This window comes from Felis catus, chromosome B1 (genome assembly GCF_018350175.1).
Source record: "Felis catus isolate Fca126 chromosome B1, F.catus_Fca126_mat1.0, whole genome shotgun sequence".
Classification (NCBI taxonomy): Eukaryota; Metazoa; Chordata; class Mammalia; order Carnivora; family Felidae; genus Felis; species Felis catus.
Window position 1 is genome coordinate 2660355 of NC_058371.1, and position 15749 is coordinate 2676103.

Genomic DNA, 15749 nt, shown 5'->3' on the forward strand with positions numbered 1-15749 from the left:
GAGCTCAGCGGAGGGAAGAAATTCCCATACGGCAGGCGCTCCGACAACACATCTCAGAGTTTTGGGGGCCGTAAGTCTGAGATCAGGGGCCGGCACTTCAGCTTCCCCAAGAGGGACTCTTCCTGGTTAATGAAGGACTGCTTTCTGTCTTCCCATGGAAGGAAGAGAGCGAGCTAGCTAGCTCACCTGTCTCTTCCGATTCAGCACAGATTTCATCCTGAGGGTCCACCTTCATGACCTCCCCACGCTCCACGCCCCCCTCCTGACACCACCACCTTGAGGGGCAGGTCTCAAAATGTGAATTTTGGGGACACAAACATCCAGTCCCTTGTCTATGGAGCAGGACGCCAGGAGGTTTTGCTGGTGAGCATTTTCACTGATGGATACCCACACTGTGGAGAAAATCAACGTGTTTGGAGTGTATGGGTAACAGATCTCTTCTGTAATTTCTGGTAACTCTCTCAACGCAAATAGTGTTTACTAAAGCCTTTGTACGCGGGCGTTGCACAGTTATCAGATGGAGACAGGTTCACATGAGAGCCCAACAAAATGGATGCATTTTAGATTAAGTATGGAACGGCGTTTCCACTGTTTTATTAACAGACATAATAGAGAGAATCGGAAATACATAGAGTTAATGTAATGACAGCTGTGGATGATGAGGGTGGTTTGATGACAACAGAATAATACGAAAACTCAATGCAAACAGTAACTGACTTCTCTGAATGTGTACCAGAGATGTGTGTTTACTATGTGTGGATGGATGTGCGTATGTGTGTGTATGTCTGTATGTTCGCGTGTGGGCTTCTGAGAGACGGAGTGAGAGACAGAAGTGAAGAGAGAAGATGGGCATATCCACGAATCATAGCCAAAAAAAGAAAAAAAAGAAAAGGAAAAACAAAGGAAATCTCAGGGCTGCTGCCGAAAGGACATTGAGTCACTCGGTAGAAAGTTGTTCCAGACTTGTGCTGCAGGCCCACGTTAGCTACCCAGAGATCAATATTTAAATGTAAACAAAGGACAGTTAGAAATATTAAAGCACTCCTAAAATCCAGAAATGAAAAGCATTTATAGGAATGAAAAGCAAAAGATATGAACACGAGACTCTAAAACCATCGAGAAGCAGATGCTCCCGCGTATCCACAAACGTCAAACCGTTTGAAGCATCACGTTGTTTTGGGTGACGGGAAAGACTTGGCTGGCATCTCTTTGAAAGTAGCAGGAGGGGTCACGTGCAATTTTATGTGTAATTCCTTCCGGTTTTCAGCGTGTTGTTTGCAACACGTGAGTCCTTAAACCATGTCGAATTGAACACAGGCAGTCCTCATGTGATTGTGCTTTGCAGGTATTGGGGTTTTGTGCAAAATGAAGGTTACTGGCAACCGTTCATCGAGCAAGTCTACCAGGGCTGTGTTTCCAAAGGCGTCTGCTCACTGCACAGCTCTGTGTCCCCATTTTGGTGACTCTTGCCCACGTGTCAGCGGCCCCCCCGACCGTCTGTTCACACCGAGACCTCAGTGGGGGCACACGCGAGTGTTTTAAAAATACACAATGAAATAGGAAGGGTGGATCTCCTGCAGCCACCTCAATCATTCATTTGGGGACAAAAAAGAAAAAGAACAATTAAGTGTGTGCAGTAACTTGAAGAGATTCTTTTTGTGGCTGAAATTCCTAGCGAATTTCTCTTAAAAAAATTCAATGAAAGAAACTACGGACAATCATAAACCATTCAAAGCAAGACTGGCCCGAATTAACCTTCTCCATAACCCTGTGCCTCTCCAGAGATGTTACCTTTTTTCAATCCTTTTGAGTGAAAGAAAGGGAAACTTCAAGTAGCTACAATCTTTTAGAAATAAAAAAAGAAACCTCATTGAAAAGTGAATTTATAACAATGCAAATACTTGGAAGTTTTACATTTGAAGATGCTCTTTATTTGCGGCATGTGGGTTTTAGGAGATGATGATCTTAAAAGGTTAAACGTAGGAAATGGCAGCGACGTCCATCTGCAAATTAGATCTGTAAATGGACTCTGTTTCGTCCTTCTGCAAAATTTGTGTTAAAAAAAATGTGCTGTTACCCTTTGCTTCATTTGGGGGACTTTAACATGTGAGAAGGATTGCAGATAAATGGTTTCCTGGCCCCAGATGGAATCATGGAAAACCCCACAAGGAGCGTTGGGCTGTAGCTCTTTTTCTGGTGGGGAGAACCAGGCCCTCCTCAGATCACAGGAGGGCAGGTGGAGATGGAAGGTTGGAGAGACGCTAAACTTAGTTTTGAACCCCACTGTCGCATCTATCGGAGGTGTGACGATCCAGATTATCGTCCCTTGCTGCCTTTGAGTTTGCTTTTGTATTAAAGGGGATTAAATGTCTGCCCTCCTTTTGTTTTGAGGATGAAATGAGCAGGTCTGTTGGGGCATGAGGACCCTTTGATTCTCAAGACAGAACCATAGTGATCACGTACCGTTATGTGAAGAAGTCGACGTCTCAGTCGGCCCACTTGGAAGATCTGGGGACGGGCTCCATTTTAAGGGCATGAATCCAGAGCAAAAATGGTATTGACAGCGGTGCTGTTTGCTTGTTCTATTTCTTGACCTGCTGAGGTCAATGCTTCTCACACTTCAGTTAGTTCACAAATCAGCTGGAAATCTGCTTCCACGCGGGGACGGCCTGGGTTTCTGCATCTCTAACAAGCCCCAGGTGTTGGCCCTGATGCCAGTCCCCGAACCACCCTTTGTGTGGCATTGACCCCGTGGCTCATGAGGACGCTGAAGCCTCTTTCTAGGTCATATTGAACTTTTGACCCACAGTCCTTCCCAAAGAAAGTGGGAAATGATAAGCTGACTTGGGTCGGGAACGTCTGGGAAGGGCTGGCTGCTCGGGGATGCACCTTGTCTCCTCCCGTGGAGGACGCAGGGCAGGATAGGAGGGGTCAGCCCCACCCTCCACCCGGGACCTGACAGGGGCAGCTGCCCAGAGGGGAGCATCACGGGAGGACAGACAACTAGCTTCTACAACACATGCATCAGGCACCCAAGCGAGGGCCTGGAAGGTATTCAACCCATTTTACTTGAGCCCAGATTTCTGTATCCTCAGCACTTGATACGGTTCTGGCACAGAGGCCAGTTCAATGAGTGAGTGATTGCGCCTTTTAAAGCGTTTGGACACAAGTTAAGGATTTATCGGGAGCGATACTAAAGGAGCTACTTAAGGGACCGTGCTGACCACAACAAACTGAGGAAAACTACTTTGTGGAAGAAATATGACGGAAAAAGTCAGACTCAAGGCTCACAATTAAACCCAGGGAATCATTTCTATGTCTCTTCCTTACTTAAGCTCCTGGGGACGACCTTACCAGCGTCCATTTATAAGGTCTTGGTGAAATTTATTGAGTGTAAGCGACGGCATAACAATCAAATTTTCATTTTTATATTAACTCGCAGTAGATCGCATCTTTCACGAAACGATGACCGAGAGCGTGGAGAGGAAAAGCCGAGAAAGCAGCAAGAAGCAAGGAGAGTCACCCGCCTTTGAGCCCAGAGCGGGGAAGGAGGAGAGAACCAGACACTACTGTGGGGAGGTGCAGGGGAGCAGCGTCCTTTAGAGAGAGCAAGGCAGGGTCAGAAGACGCGGAGGAGAAAATGCTCAGGGAGGAATTTTGGCTGACAGTCAATGGCTAGCTTCGGTGAGCACAGGGAGAGAAAGCTCAGGCAAATCACTGAGAGTCCAAATCGGGTTCGGGTGAGCCTCACTTAATCAGGAGACGGTACGTTCCCGGACTTGGGTAGGAGAGTAGATTTCTACCGAGTTTGATTCCTGGGGTATATCGGGAAGGATTCAGCCAGAGCGTGGGGTCATTGCTAGCGCTGTCTGCTCCTTGCTGTGACCTCCTGAATGAAGGGACTGATGATGAAATGAACCCAAGAAAGCACTGAATCATGGGGCACCCCGGAGGGGCTCAGTCCGTGAAGCATTCGACTTAATTTCAGCTTAGACCGTGATCCTGGGGTCGTGAGATCGAGCCCCGAGTTTGGCTCTGTGCTGACAGCACGGAGCCTGCTTGGGGTTCTCTCCTTCCTCTGTCTCTGCTCCTCCCCTGCTCACACTCTCTCTTCTTCTCGCTCTCAGATTAAAAAAAAAAAAGGTACAATTAAATTTTTAAAAAAGCAGAAAATGCTAGTAAACGATTTTCTACAGAAATCAAAAGGTCCCGAAGAATCTTAGTTCAGGTTTCAGTCATTGTGTTACAGTTCGAAGCATCCAGGAGGGTCTTGCCACCAGGAGCGAAGAAGTACAGTTCTTCTCCAGAGGTGTAGACTAGAGCAATGGTGTCAGGGTCCCAGCATCAGGTAGGAGAATGGTGGGTGGCTGCACTCTTCTACGACCGTCAGCACCAGAAGACGGGTGACACAGGACAGAGACAGGCGTAAGTGTAGTCCCAAGCTCAGTTATGAAATTCCCTACCCGTTTCCACATTTCCTGCTAACTTAGCACACAGCGTAATCCAACGGTTAGCTCGAGTGGGGTTGCACAGCTCACGAGATTTTGTACGTTGCCTTTTTTCTAACATCACATGGAATATGCTTTTCTCAGAGGACACTGGGGAAGGCTGCTACCCCGGCAGGGGGGCGGGGGTGTTCTCTGATGGGGTCACATCAGGGATGGGCAGGAGCACACTGCTTGCAAAGCTCTGCATTATCTACTCTAATTTTTATCATAGCCCTTTGAAGTAGGAATTTTCACTCCCCTTTGATAAATGAGCAAACTGAGTTTAGTCTTTTGTTAACTTAATTTTCTAGCATGCCAGGCATTATTAATCAAATCAACCTATGATCATTGTAATGGCAAGATATAACACCTGCTCTTTTTTAATTTTGTTGAGTATTCTTATGTGTTTTTGAGAGAGAGAGAGAGAGAGAGAGAGCACAATCGGGGAAAGGACAGAGAGGGAGACACAAGATCCAAAGATGCTGAGCTGTCAGCACAGAGCCCGGACTCAGGGCTCGAACTCACAAACCACAAGACCATGACCTGAGTTGAAATCAGATGCTTACCCGACTGAGCCACCCAGGCGCCCCTAACATCTGCTCTTAAGTATCAGTTAGCAACTGAGCGTATGTTCACTGACCCACGAAGAAAGAAGGTGAAGTGAAAGTTCAGACGAGAAAAGTCCATTACATGTATGAATCCTGTCCTTGGGCAGGACTCAAAAGCAAGACGCTTTGGGACCAGACCTCTCCCTGAGACGCACAGCTAGAGATCGAGGTGGGGTGGTGTCTCAGAGCCACTAACAAATGCAATGATACAGAACCAGTGGGTCAGGAGCATAAACCGAGCCCGTCCACGGGCTGGTGCTGCACAGTCATTGGCACACTCTTACCTGTGCAGAAAGTGCTGTCTTCTCGTTTGCTCCTTATTTGTTAATTTGATTAAATGGAAGACAAATTAGCATCTGGGGTTCTGGCTGAGAAGGTTACAAAAGGAGACAGATGATGATCTGGGAACCAGCCCCTGAGAGAGCGAAAAACACAGTTGAAGAATGGTTTGAGGACCGAATGACCTTAGTCGGTAGATGTATCTCTGAGCCATAATGCTCAGTAACTGAACTTCTACGTTGTTGGTACTTTGCATTTTTTTGTTAGAAATCAGTTCTGTGAGGGCATGAGATTTGTCTTTAATGAGCCCCCAGTACCTCAACGGCAAGTTGACGTGTTTGGTACAAATTAAATGCTCAACTGATATTGTATAAATGAAAACACACCTGGTGAGAGTCACCTATTTGCTACAGTTTCTCATATTTCCTGCCACTTAATAATCCTTCCCAAATTACTTTAGTATAAAAAAATACATAGAGCGGCTTAAAAAAGGAGACGCTCACGTGCCATGTACCAGGACAGCCCGTTTTATGGTGTCTGATTTAAGAACCTTCGTGACGTCGGCGGAGTCCCTGTGGTACCATGAGATGAACTTCGTCTGGATCATATGCAGGGGCTGTACGTCAAGGAACGGTTTTGTCTGTGATGGCGATGCAGGCAGGCCGGGTGCAAGGACCCAGAGGGGGTCCCACAGGACCAGCCGGGAGGGTCCCCGTCGCACACAGGATAGAACTCTAACGCGAACCAGCAGGAGGCGAGAGCAGACTTTATGGACCGTAGAGAGAGTGCAGGTACAGACACAGTGTCTGGGAGACTCAGAAAAGGAAAGGGGGGGGGCCTCGTCCTCGCGTGAAGTCTGGGCTTTCTGTGGAGGATGCTGGTCTGGGGCCCGTGTCCTCTCCGACATCCAGGAACAGGTTAGAACAAAGTGTCCTTCACACGCCAGTTATTCCTGGGAGCAGGGGTCTTGGCGTCGAGAGGTCTAGCGCCCGTGGTCTGGATGCGCATACGAGGGCTCCTCCTGTCACTCTCACCTGCTCCTTCCTTACATGTTTTCTGTTCTAGAGAAACCCTTCGCCCCTTGTCCCTTACGAGGAGGACATACACTGTTTGCAGGAGGAAGCATGGCTAAAGTGGGGGTACATGCGCTCGTAAGAAGAGAAGCAGGAAAAAGGAGCAAATGGCAGATTTTTATAGACTCCTTCAGTGTCCCCATCTCAGTGGGACAGAGGACTTCTTATCTGACGCCGTCGCCGATATCGATGGGCAGCCAGGCCTGGGTGTTGCTTCTGCAGCGCCCTGGCCGGTCTGCATAGGTGCCGGAGGCTTCGCACGATGTCCCAACCAGGGACGTGTCTGCTGGCTTTCTGGATACATCTTACCCAGCGGCCCCCTTCTGAAGGCCCATCCCGTGACTTGGAGGTTGTATCCTGGAGAACGCCAAGCCCTCTCCATGTCCCCGACACCGAATGAGGAGGGGGAGTCGAGGGCTGGATGGCGGAGTCACCAGGGGACCCCAGTCCAGAGGTCTATTAGCCAGCGGGCTCTCCACTCTGTTAGGAAGCCTGAGCTCTGTCTTTGTTCTGTGAAGTGTCTTTAACTCTCAGATGTCCCAAATTCCTCCACAAAAGAAAGCCGGGGCTTTCCAGCCACAGCAGGGAATTATGGTGCCACAGCCTGGGGGAGCCGGGCTTTTCCTGGGGCCAGGAGACCTGGTCGGGCAACAGACCCAGAATGGGTGTGGGATTAGCAGCCTTAAGCCTATAACCGTATATAAGTTTGAAGCCCTCGGGCTTCAGGGAGAGAACCAGGGGACTCCAGCCTGAAGTTAACATAATAAATGTTTAATTTGCCTTCAGGGGAGGTGACAAGTCGCTAAGGGGGCAAATGGTGGTGAACAGGGCCTTGTTAAAAGTCACCTGAACGTTCAGTACCCCTAGGACAGATTCCCCCAGGGTCGGTGTGTCCTGAGCTGTCTGGGAGATGGAAACTGGAACCCCAAAAGGTAGTTTGGTTGTTGTTTTGGTCTACAGAATCTTTCACAAATCGTTTTTTCCCCGGAAACTTCTCTTTTCTAGGTTTTTGTTAAAAAAAAAAAATAACAGGAGGCTTGGATGCTGTGTGAACTCTATACACACAAGGTACAGGGAACTCTGGCCAAGGACGAGCTGCCCCTTTGGGTCATGGCTCATGTTCCCCAGCTCATTGGGGCTCCCACCATCTCCTTATCAGTATACATGTTTGTTTGCTTTAATTTCTTTTAGAAAAAGAGAGAGAGAGAGACGAGAGACGAGAGACTTAAGTAGGTTCCACACTCAGCATGGCGCCCAACGTGGGGGCTCGATTCCACCACCTGGGATCATGACCTGAGCCAAAATCAAGAAGCAGACACTTAACTGACTGAGCCACCCAGGCACCCCCTTTTCCCCCCCGTTTCCCTGTTAAATAGCCTTTGTCAGAAAACTTATCCAATAGTTTAAAAAAGGCACTATTGAACTTGAACCTTTGATTTTTTTTTTTTTATTGGACGGGCTGTTTTATAACTTTATAGGGACAGAGATAAACCTATAAAGGTTCTCTCTTCTGCTAGAAATGAAAAGAATATCCAACCGGTGGGAAAGATAACTGACAGGTGGTGCTTCATTGTCCTGTTCTCATCAACCAGTTTTGGATGTAACACCAAGTCCTCCCCTAATTTTCCTTTATTACATGGCCCCTATGTACACCTGCTGTACAATAATGTTTGGACTTGTGACAACACTTCCCTGGGTCCCTTAGTAATTGATGACGTAAATAAAACCTTTGCCGGAGGTTCCTTTTATATTTGTACGAAGCTATGATTCTAATATTTTACAGTAAAGAAGACAAGGTCTCTTTATCTAACTGTTTTTTTTCCCTTTAATTAGTGTTTCAAAAAGCCATTGAAAAATGACCCAGAGCCTGTGTATTGACAGTCAAGCTGGGTGTTAATATTGACCAAGCACTGTGACCTTCTTCACTGAAGGTAATGAGGCGCGTTGCTCAAGATTATAGTTGAGGAATGTTTCAGAATTGATTCACTGCTAAGAAAAAGGAAGCTGCTGTTTCCCTGTAGAGTAAGAATCCAGAACAGGAAAGCTATAGATTATATATGATACGGGAGCAGTATTGTCTTGGCATATAGTAACATGAAGGAATCTTATTGTCCGACGTGACAGAGTGATTAAATCCCGGAGGAAGTGCGGGAGGTTTGCTTAGCACCCTGCTAGTTTTTTTTACCTGGCTCCCCTTCTCCCCAGATTACATAAATTTTAAGCAAATCGATGGATTTTGCAACTTAATATGGCAAGCTTTCACGAAGCATACAGCAATAATTTTAAAAAGAAGTTAACAAAGGAAGAAAGCCCTTGTAAATATTTTCTCGGTTTAGTGAGAAATTACAAGATAAAGCAATTGTGCAGGGGGAGGATAGATTAATAGATTAGGGAATTAGCTATTGTTTGTGAACAGATACAAAGGCAAAAGCAAATGATTATTAAGTGTGAAGAAGTTAATTAAAATGCAAATATTATGCTCTGTTATGTATTAATAAATAGCAAGGAATTTAGGGAAACAAGCAAGGAATTAAAACATGATTATATATTTTAATTAAGTGTTAATTCATGGCAGGATGTTAATGGGGATTATATGAAAGTGTCTGGGGAAAAGTCAACCATCACCCGTTAGTGACGGATTAAAAGTTAAGACTGAAAACTCCAGAAAAGAATGACTCTCAAACTATTGTTGAAAATATCTTGGCATCAGGGCACCCGGGTGACTCAGTCGGGTGTTGGACTCCGGCTCAGGTCATGATCTCACTGCTCGTGGGTTCGAGCCCCACATCGGGCTCTGGGCTGACAGCTCGGAGCCTGGAACCTGCTTCAGGTTCTGTGTCTCCCCCTCTCTCTGCCCCTCCCATGCTCATGCTCTGTCTCTGTCTGTCTCTCAATAATGAATAAGTGTTAAAAATTTTTTTTTAAAAAGAAAATATCTTGGCATCAATATCAGACTCTTGAAACTTAATATTATAATTAGCTTATAACATATCATCTCTAACAACAATAATGAAGAATCTTTGTGTTTCATGTCTATAGGCAGTATTTCCCCTTTTTAACAATTCATGGATTTGTGAAATTTTTGAGTTAGGAGAGAAGCGAAAGATGTTCTACAGCGAATCATGATCTGACGAAAGTTAAACAGCTGGGTAATGGCACCTCCTTTATTGCCACAGAGGTTGAGGGCTTCCCATTCGCCCTCCTCTACTCTGGGGTTCTGCTGCTTCTTGGGACCCACTGAGATCGGTGGTTAAATTGACAACGAAGCCCCATTTTGCCAACAGTTGGGCAAGCACGGAACGCGCCTTTCTAATGCACGGCGAGCATCTGGTTTAGAGCGTGCAGCTCAGGTGTGGTGCTCCAGGGGGACGTCTGTCCGGAGGCCACCAGCTCCGGGTGCAGGGTCACCCACAGGGCAGGTTAGGTTACGGTACGGTGCGAGGGCGGGCTCCCGGGAGGCCCAGCTCCAGCCGGTGCTCTGCTCAGAAGGGACTTAGGACGCCTGGCACACAACCCGCACATTCTGCCAGCCAGAGCTGGAACCCAGGAGGGAACAGAGCGCAGGGTGTGCCAGCTGAGCTCGCTCACCCAGCTCCCCTCCCTGAGGCGGGATCAGGAAGAGAACTGGAAAAGGAAGCCACTGGCTTGGATTAATAAGGGAAGCAGCCCAGCCCCGTACGGCTGCCCCGTCACCCCTCAAATGTCCCGCAGCAGAGGCCCACAGACCTTGAGTCCCGCTCAGCTGACTGGACTCCTTCCCAAGGTAGAGTCAAAGGGGGACAGACAGAGCAGAGGCTTGGGGACCTATTTGTTCTCATTAGAGGGCAAGCAGAAGCACGGGAAGAAGGCACAACTCACGCACCTTCCCCACGCCCTTGAGGTGTCCGGGACGTGTTAAGGTACAAGTATTTTAACGTATGTCTGATTCCAACTCCGTGATTCTACGTGACCTTGAGCACACATGTGATGTACAATGTCTTGTCCCATTTTCCTTTCTCGTTAATTTATTCAAAACATAGTTCCTGAGTTTCTATCATGTCCCAGACCTGCAGAGATCAAGATTAAATCATACATTAGTCAGGGGAATCCTGTATAGGCAACCACATGCAAAGTAATACCACTAACAACGCCTGCAATAAGAAAGAAAGAAAAACGGAAAGAACCAACCACCTAGTAAAGAGAAGCAGTGAAAAGAGAAGGAAGAGAAGCCTGCCTTCTTTCTTTCCTTCTTTCTTTCTTCTTCCTTCCTTTCTTTCTTTCTTTCTTTCTTTCTTTCTTTCTTTCTTTCTTTTTTCTTCTTTCTTTCTTTCTTTCTTTCTTTCTTTCTTTCTTTCTTTCTTTCTTTTCTTTCTTTTTCTTTCTTTCTTTCTTTTTCTTTCTTTCTTTCTTCTTTCTTTTTCTCTTTCTTTCTTTCTTCTTTCTTTCTTTCTTTCTTTCTTTTTCTCTTTCTTCTTTCTTTTTCTCTTTCTTTCTTTCTTCTTTCTTTCTTTCTTTCTTTCTTTCTCTTTCTTTCTTTCTTTCTTTCTTTCTTCTTTCTTTCTTTCTTTCTTTCTTTCTTTCTTTCTTTCTTTCTTTCTTTCTTTTTCTCTTTCTTTCTTTCTTCTTTCTTTTTCTCTTTCTTTCTTTCTTCTTTCTTTTTCTCTTTCTTTCTTTCTTTCTTTCTTTCTTTCTTTCTTTCTTTCTTTCTTTCTCTTTCTTCTTTCTTTCTTTCTTTCCTCTTTCTTCTTTCTTTCTTTCTTTCTTTCTTTCTTTTTCTCTTTCTTCTTTCTTCTTTCTTTCTTTCTTCTTTCTTTCTTTCTTTCTTTCTTTTTCTTTCTTTCTTCTTTGTTTCTTCTTTCTTTCTTTCTTTCTTTCTCTCTTTCTTCTTTCTTTCTTTCTTCTTTCTTTCTTTCTTCTTTCTTTCTTTCTTTCTTTTTCTCTTTCTTCTTTCTTTCTTCTTTCTTTCTTTCTTTCTTTCTTTCTTCTTTCTTTCTTTCTTTCTCCTTTCTTTCTTCTTTCTTTCTTTCTTTCTCCTTTCTTTCTTTCTTCTTTCTTTCTCTCTTCTTTCTTTCTTTTTGTGGAAGTCAAGAAACAAGATCTCCTGGACGTTAGTGCTTTGCTTTAGTTCTGGGATAAATGAATGGGAATTAGGACAGGCTCATAACCTGTGCTTGGCGTTCCCCTTTTAGTCCCCTGGACCACTTCCCCTGCCCAGGTTCTCTGGCCTGCCTGCCTGTGGCTGTGCTGCCCTGGGCGTGTGCCCACGTCCAAGCAATGAGAGGCGTCCACAGCGAAGGAGCGAAAGTGGGGTTGAGATGGTTGTCTTCCTCCTCTAAGGGCGTATCTCCTGTGATAGCACTAAAGCTGCGGACCTTCCCGGGTTCCCAGAGCTACGCCCTTCCTTCCCAGCCCGCTGGGGAAGAAATGCCCCCTCTCCTCTGCTACCCTGGGGGTCGCTTCTGCTGTCTCTTAGGGGGGTTCCTGGCATGTAGTTCCTTTATCGAGCCTTCTTCAGCTACTCTATTTAGGGTGCTGTCTCTTTCTACCAGCTCTCGGTGTAACTTCGTGCTTCCTCTCTTCCATGGACCGATCCTAAATTGTAGGAGCTGCTCTTGTGTCATTTCGGCTTTTATTATGTGACTGTCTCCGGTGCAGGCTCTAACACCTGTGACTGAGTACATCCCAGCGTCTGGCTTGGCCTCTCCTCTTACAGATTCGGATGTGCAACACGACACTTGGGCAATGAGCACTTTTGGACTTTTCCTTAAATACCTGTATCTGAACTCCTACTTCAGATACGGAGGAATGAGCTCCTCACACACTACCCCTCCCTCAGTTAACAACCACCGATTCTGGACAGAACACCCAAACAAAAACAAGCGGTGGAAATAAGCCCCCTCCCCAGAATTCTCTATTCAGCAAAAAATGGCTTCAAGGATACATGCAAAAGCAAGGCATTTTCCGGTTACACAGACAGTTACCGTCTCCAAGACTGTTCACTCATTCCCGAAGACCCGCCTTTCTCAGCCTGAGAATTACGCCTAGCATTTCCCGTAGTGCGCGCCAGTTCTGGAGGCCCTGGACTCGCCCAGCTGGTCACACCCTGGACGTTGCGAATGGTCCATCGGCAGGATTTGGTTCTATTCTTCCGAAAAATGTTGCTCTTTGGTTCTAGACCCTCACGCGTCGGGGAGACAAAGACACCACGGTGACCTTTGGCTCTACGTTTTCCATTTTCCACATTATGATTTCAAGTATGTACCGGGATCCACTTCGGAGTTGAGACATGGCACAGATTTTGTTTGTTTTCTTTTGTTTTGCTTTGTTTTCTACATCAGCTTGTTTTGCCTGATTTCAATGCTTTGCCATATACAGTCACAGAAAGGAATTCCCTTGTTTTAGAATTAGAGATTCCACCACTGACGAACCAGCAAATTTGACAGAATAAAACTGGATTTTTAAAGATTTCCTGTTTTGTGGGTCTTGCATTCATACGGAAGCTAAAATTGATTCCAGCTTACAACGTTGGAGCACAGAAGATACAGTTTTCCCTAGGGCGTATTTATATGCAATTCCCAAGCCCTGTGATGCACGGAATGATTGTATTTCCTACCCTACCTGATAACTAGTTAAATTGGAAGGTGTAGGTTTGGAGGTGGTAAGGGGCCCCGAGATCGTTAGGTGAGGAACCTAGCAGACGATTCATATTTGACTTTATCCTCTTAACAGGACACTGCAGGGCACAATTAGAGCGAATGATTGAACCCTTTGGGGTCATTTCACAGGCTGGCTTCTGTCATCCATGGGGATCTCGGTGCCACTTTGTCGCCCCCAGTGGCTGTGTGACTCACTGTTCTGTTGGAGAGAATGGAATGTCAGGAACTGCTTGTAGGTGGAAACCTGCTTAAGTCAAAGTACCTGCTGTTTGAAATATTTTCAAACTCCCTTTGAGCGTCGGTGATGGCTGTCCCAAGCCAGTCAGAAGTGAAACACCTGTTCCCATGTCTAAAAGTGAAGCACAGTGTGTTTATGGGGGCGCTAAATTACTCTACGAACAAGTTAAGCCTTTGGATTCTATGCCTTTGTAATTTCCCTGAAGGAATACACTTTAGAGGCAGTTTAGGTCTATTGCTGTTTTGTTACTTCCAAGGATCTTACTTTTAGGGTAAAATCACATTTTAGAAGCCTGTGGTAGAATTAGAAGCAACACACATTTTAGAAGCCTGTGGTAGACATAGGAGCAATGGGTGAGTTTATCTTCGGATACCCTGCAGAATCTCCACGAGACCAAACCTGAAATGCCTCCATGGCCTCAGCAACAGACTCCCTGACTCCAGATAGGTTTCCCTTTTTATCTTTCCACCATCATAGATTCACTCATGGGGACCCCATCATTTTTATCAGGCTCTTCAGTACAATGTAAGCACCCTTAGAAAGTATTAAGCCTACCTGCTAAACTCGTGCTGTGATAATGAGAAGACCGTGACTTCGAGGAAAGTGAATGGAGAAGAAAGGTGGTAACCACATACTGCAGTAAAACTCTGGCTGGGGTGGGTGTCATTCACACAATTACAGAGGACCCGGAGATCAACAGAGTTGATGTAAATTCACAAAATCATAAAGACGTCATGACTGGGATTTCAATTCAGAATCATTCGAACCCTGGCAGCAGAAGGGGAGACTGGCAAATAAAAGTGAGTGCCCGAATGACTGATTTCCTAAGTTCTAGGTTCAGATTTCCTTCTCCCTGACATTAGCGGTCTCCAGTGCGATTCATGCATTTTGCAATCGGCAACTTAATGATAGCAGTGAGCAGGTACGCAGCCTAAAATGCAGTCATCAGGACGCACCGTATGAATGTTGTTGGGTTTCTTGATTGGTTTGTTGGGGAAATGATGGCAACAACCAGTGGAAATTACTAGAGGATTACCCAAAGAATTGCAAGTGGTTGCCTCTAGGGGGGACCGCTGATTGCTGGAGGCTGACAGACTTTACATGTGCGAGTATATCATGAGGAAAATTATTTTAAAGGAGAGAGAAAACAATAATTATCCACTTGATGTGAATTTTAAAATGTGCGTTTGTAATCAAGACCAGTGTTCATAGTGAAATGTCAGTAGGAAAACAAATTTAAGACAAAAAGAATCTTATAAAGAAAATCGCCCCTTCTAAATTATACATTTTTTAAAAGGAATATTTTGCCCATCACCCCCAAAGAGAGCGTCAGATGCAATTACTCCCAAAACATACTTATTTTTAAAATAAACATATCATAAATTTCCCAAGACATATACACACCCTTATTGTTTCCGAGTTGTTGATGCATTCAGTGTTTCTTCATTAGGCAGCTCGAAATGAAATAAAAACGAAACTGGTACAAACTGTAATTGCTAAAAGTCTTAAGGGAAAAAGAACAATTTTCCTCATTATGACAATTCTTTGTAAAAAATATATCATTTTCATAGCTCTTCACAAGTTGACTATATTAGGCCGAACAATGTTTGAAGGAGCCCGTCTTTGCTTTTAACGCGAAGCCCAATGAAACGAACAAAAGTAAAGACTACTTCACGTTTAGCTATTTTATCAGGGCAGGAAGTTCAGGTCAAGGAGGAGCCTTGTGTGACGGAATCAGAAATGGTGGCCACATCACAGAGAGTTCTAGAGGTCTGATAGGACATGTCGCAGAGCGACGATGTCCCCTACTCTGTGCTGGGCACACTGCTGGCTTCTGGGAGTCAGGCCATCGGCCCAAAACCTCATAACTCCGCAGTAGACAGGCGAGGGCCCGAGGAACTCAAATAATAATTGAATTCATACAGAAATAATCGGCTGCTGTATAAAAATATTATAACCTGAGTAAGTGCAGGGAATCTCCTAGAAGGCCATTTTAGAGCTCAAAATCGGCTTTCTTGAGAAAAAAGTTGTCCTCTTCCCTGAATCCTGAATGGAGCTGAGGATGTCAGCTGGCCAAGAGGAGGGAGAGGCTTCTGGTCCCAGTCAGAATACAGACAACGATTAGAAGGCAAGAAAAATCATCTCTGGTGCAGAGTGATTTAGAGATTGCTATAACTTTGTCGCAGAAACTATGCACACAAATAAAACGTGCCATAGCTTGATGATGAGCATAACCATTATGTAAAGCCGTAGGTGCTGGGAGTGGGAGACTCACATTGCTGTGGAAGAGTGCCTAAAATGAGGGGAATAAGCGTGTACAATACACTCGCTGCGTGCCTCTAACTACTGCTCATCTGTGCACCACGAGTAAAAAAAGAAAAACACTCATGATATTTCCACATTTCTCGTTAACGGAGCGTTAAAACGTA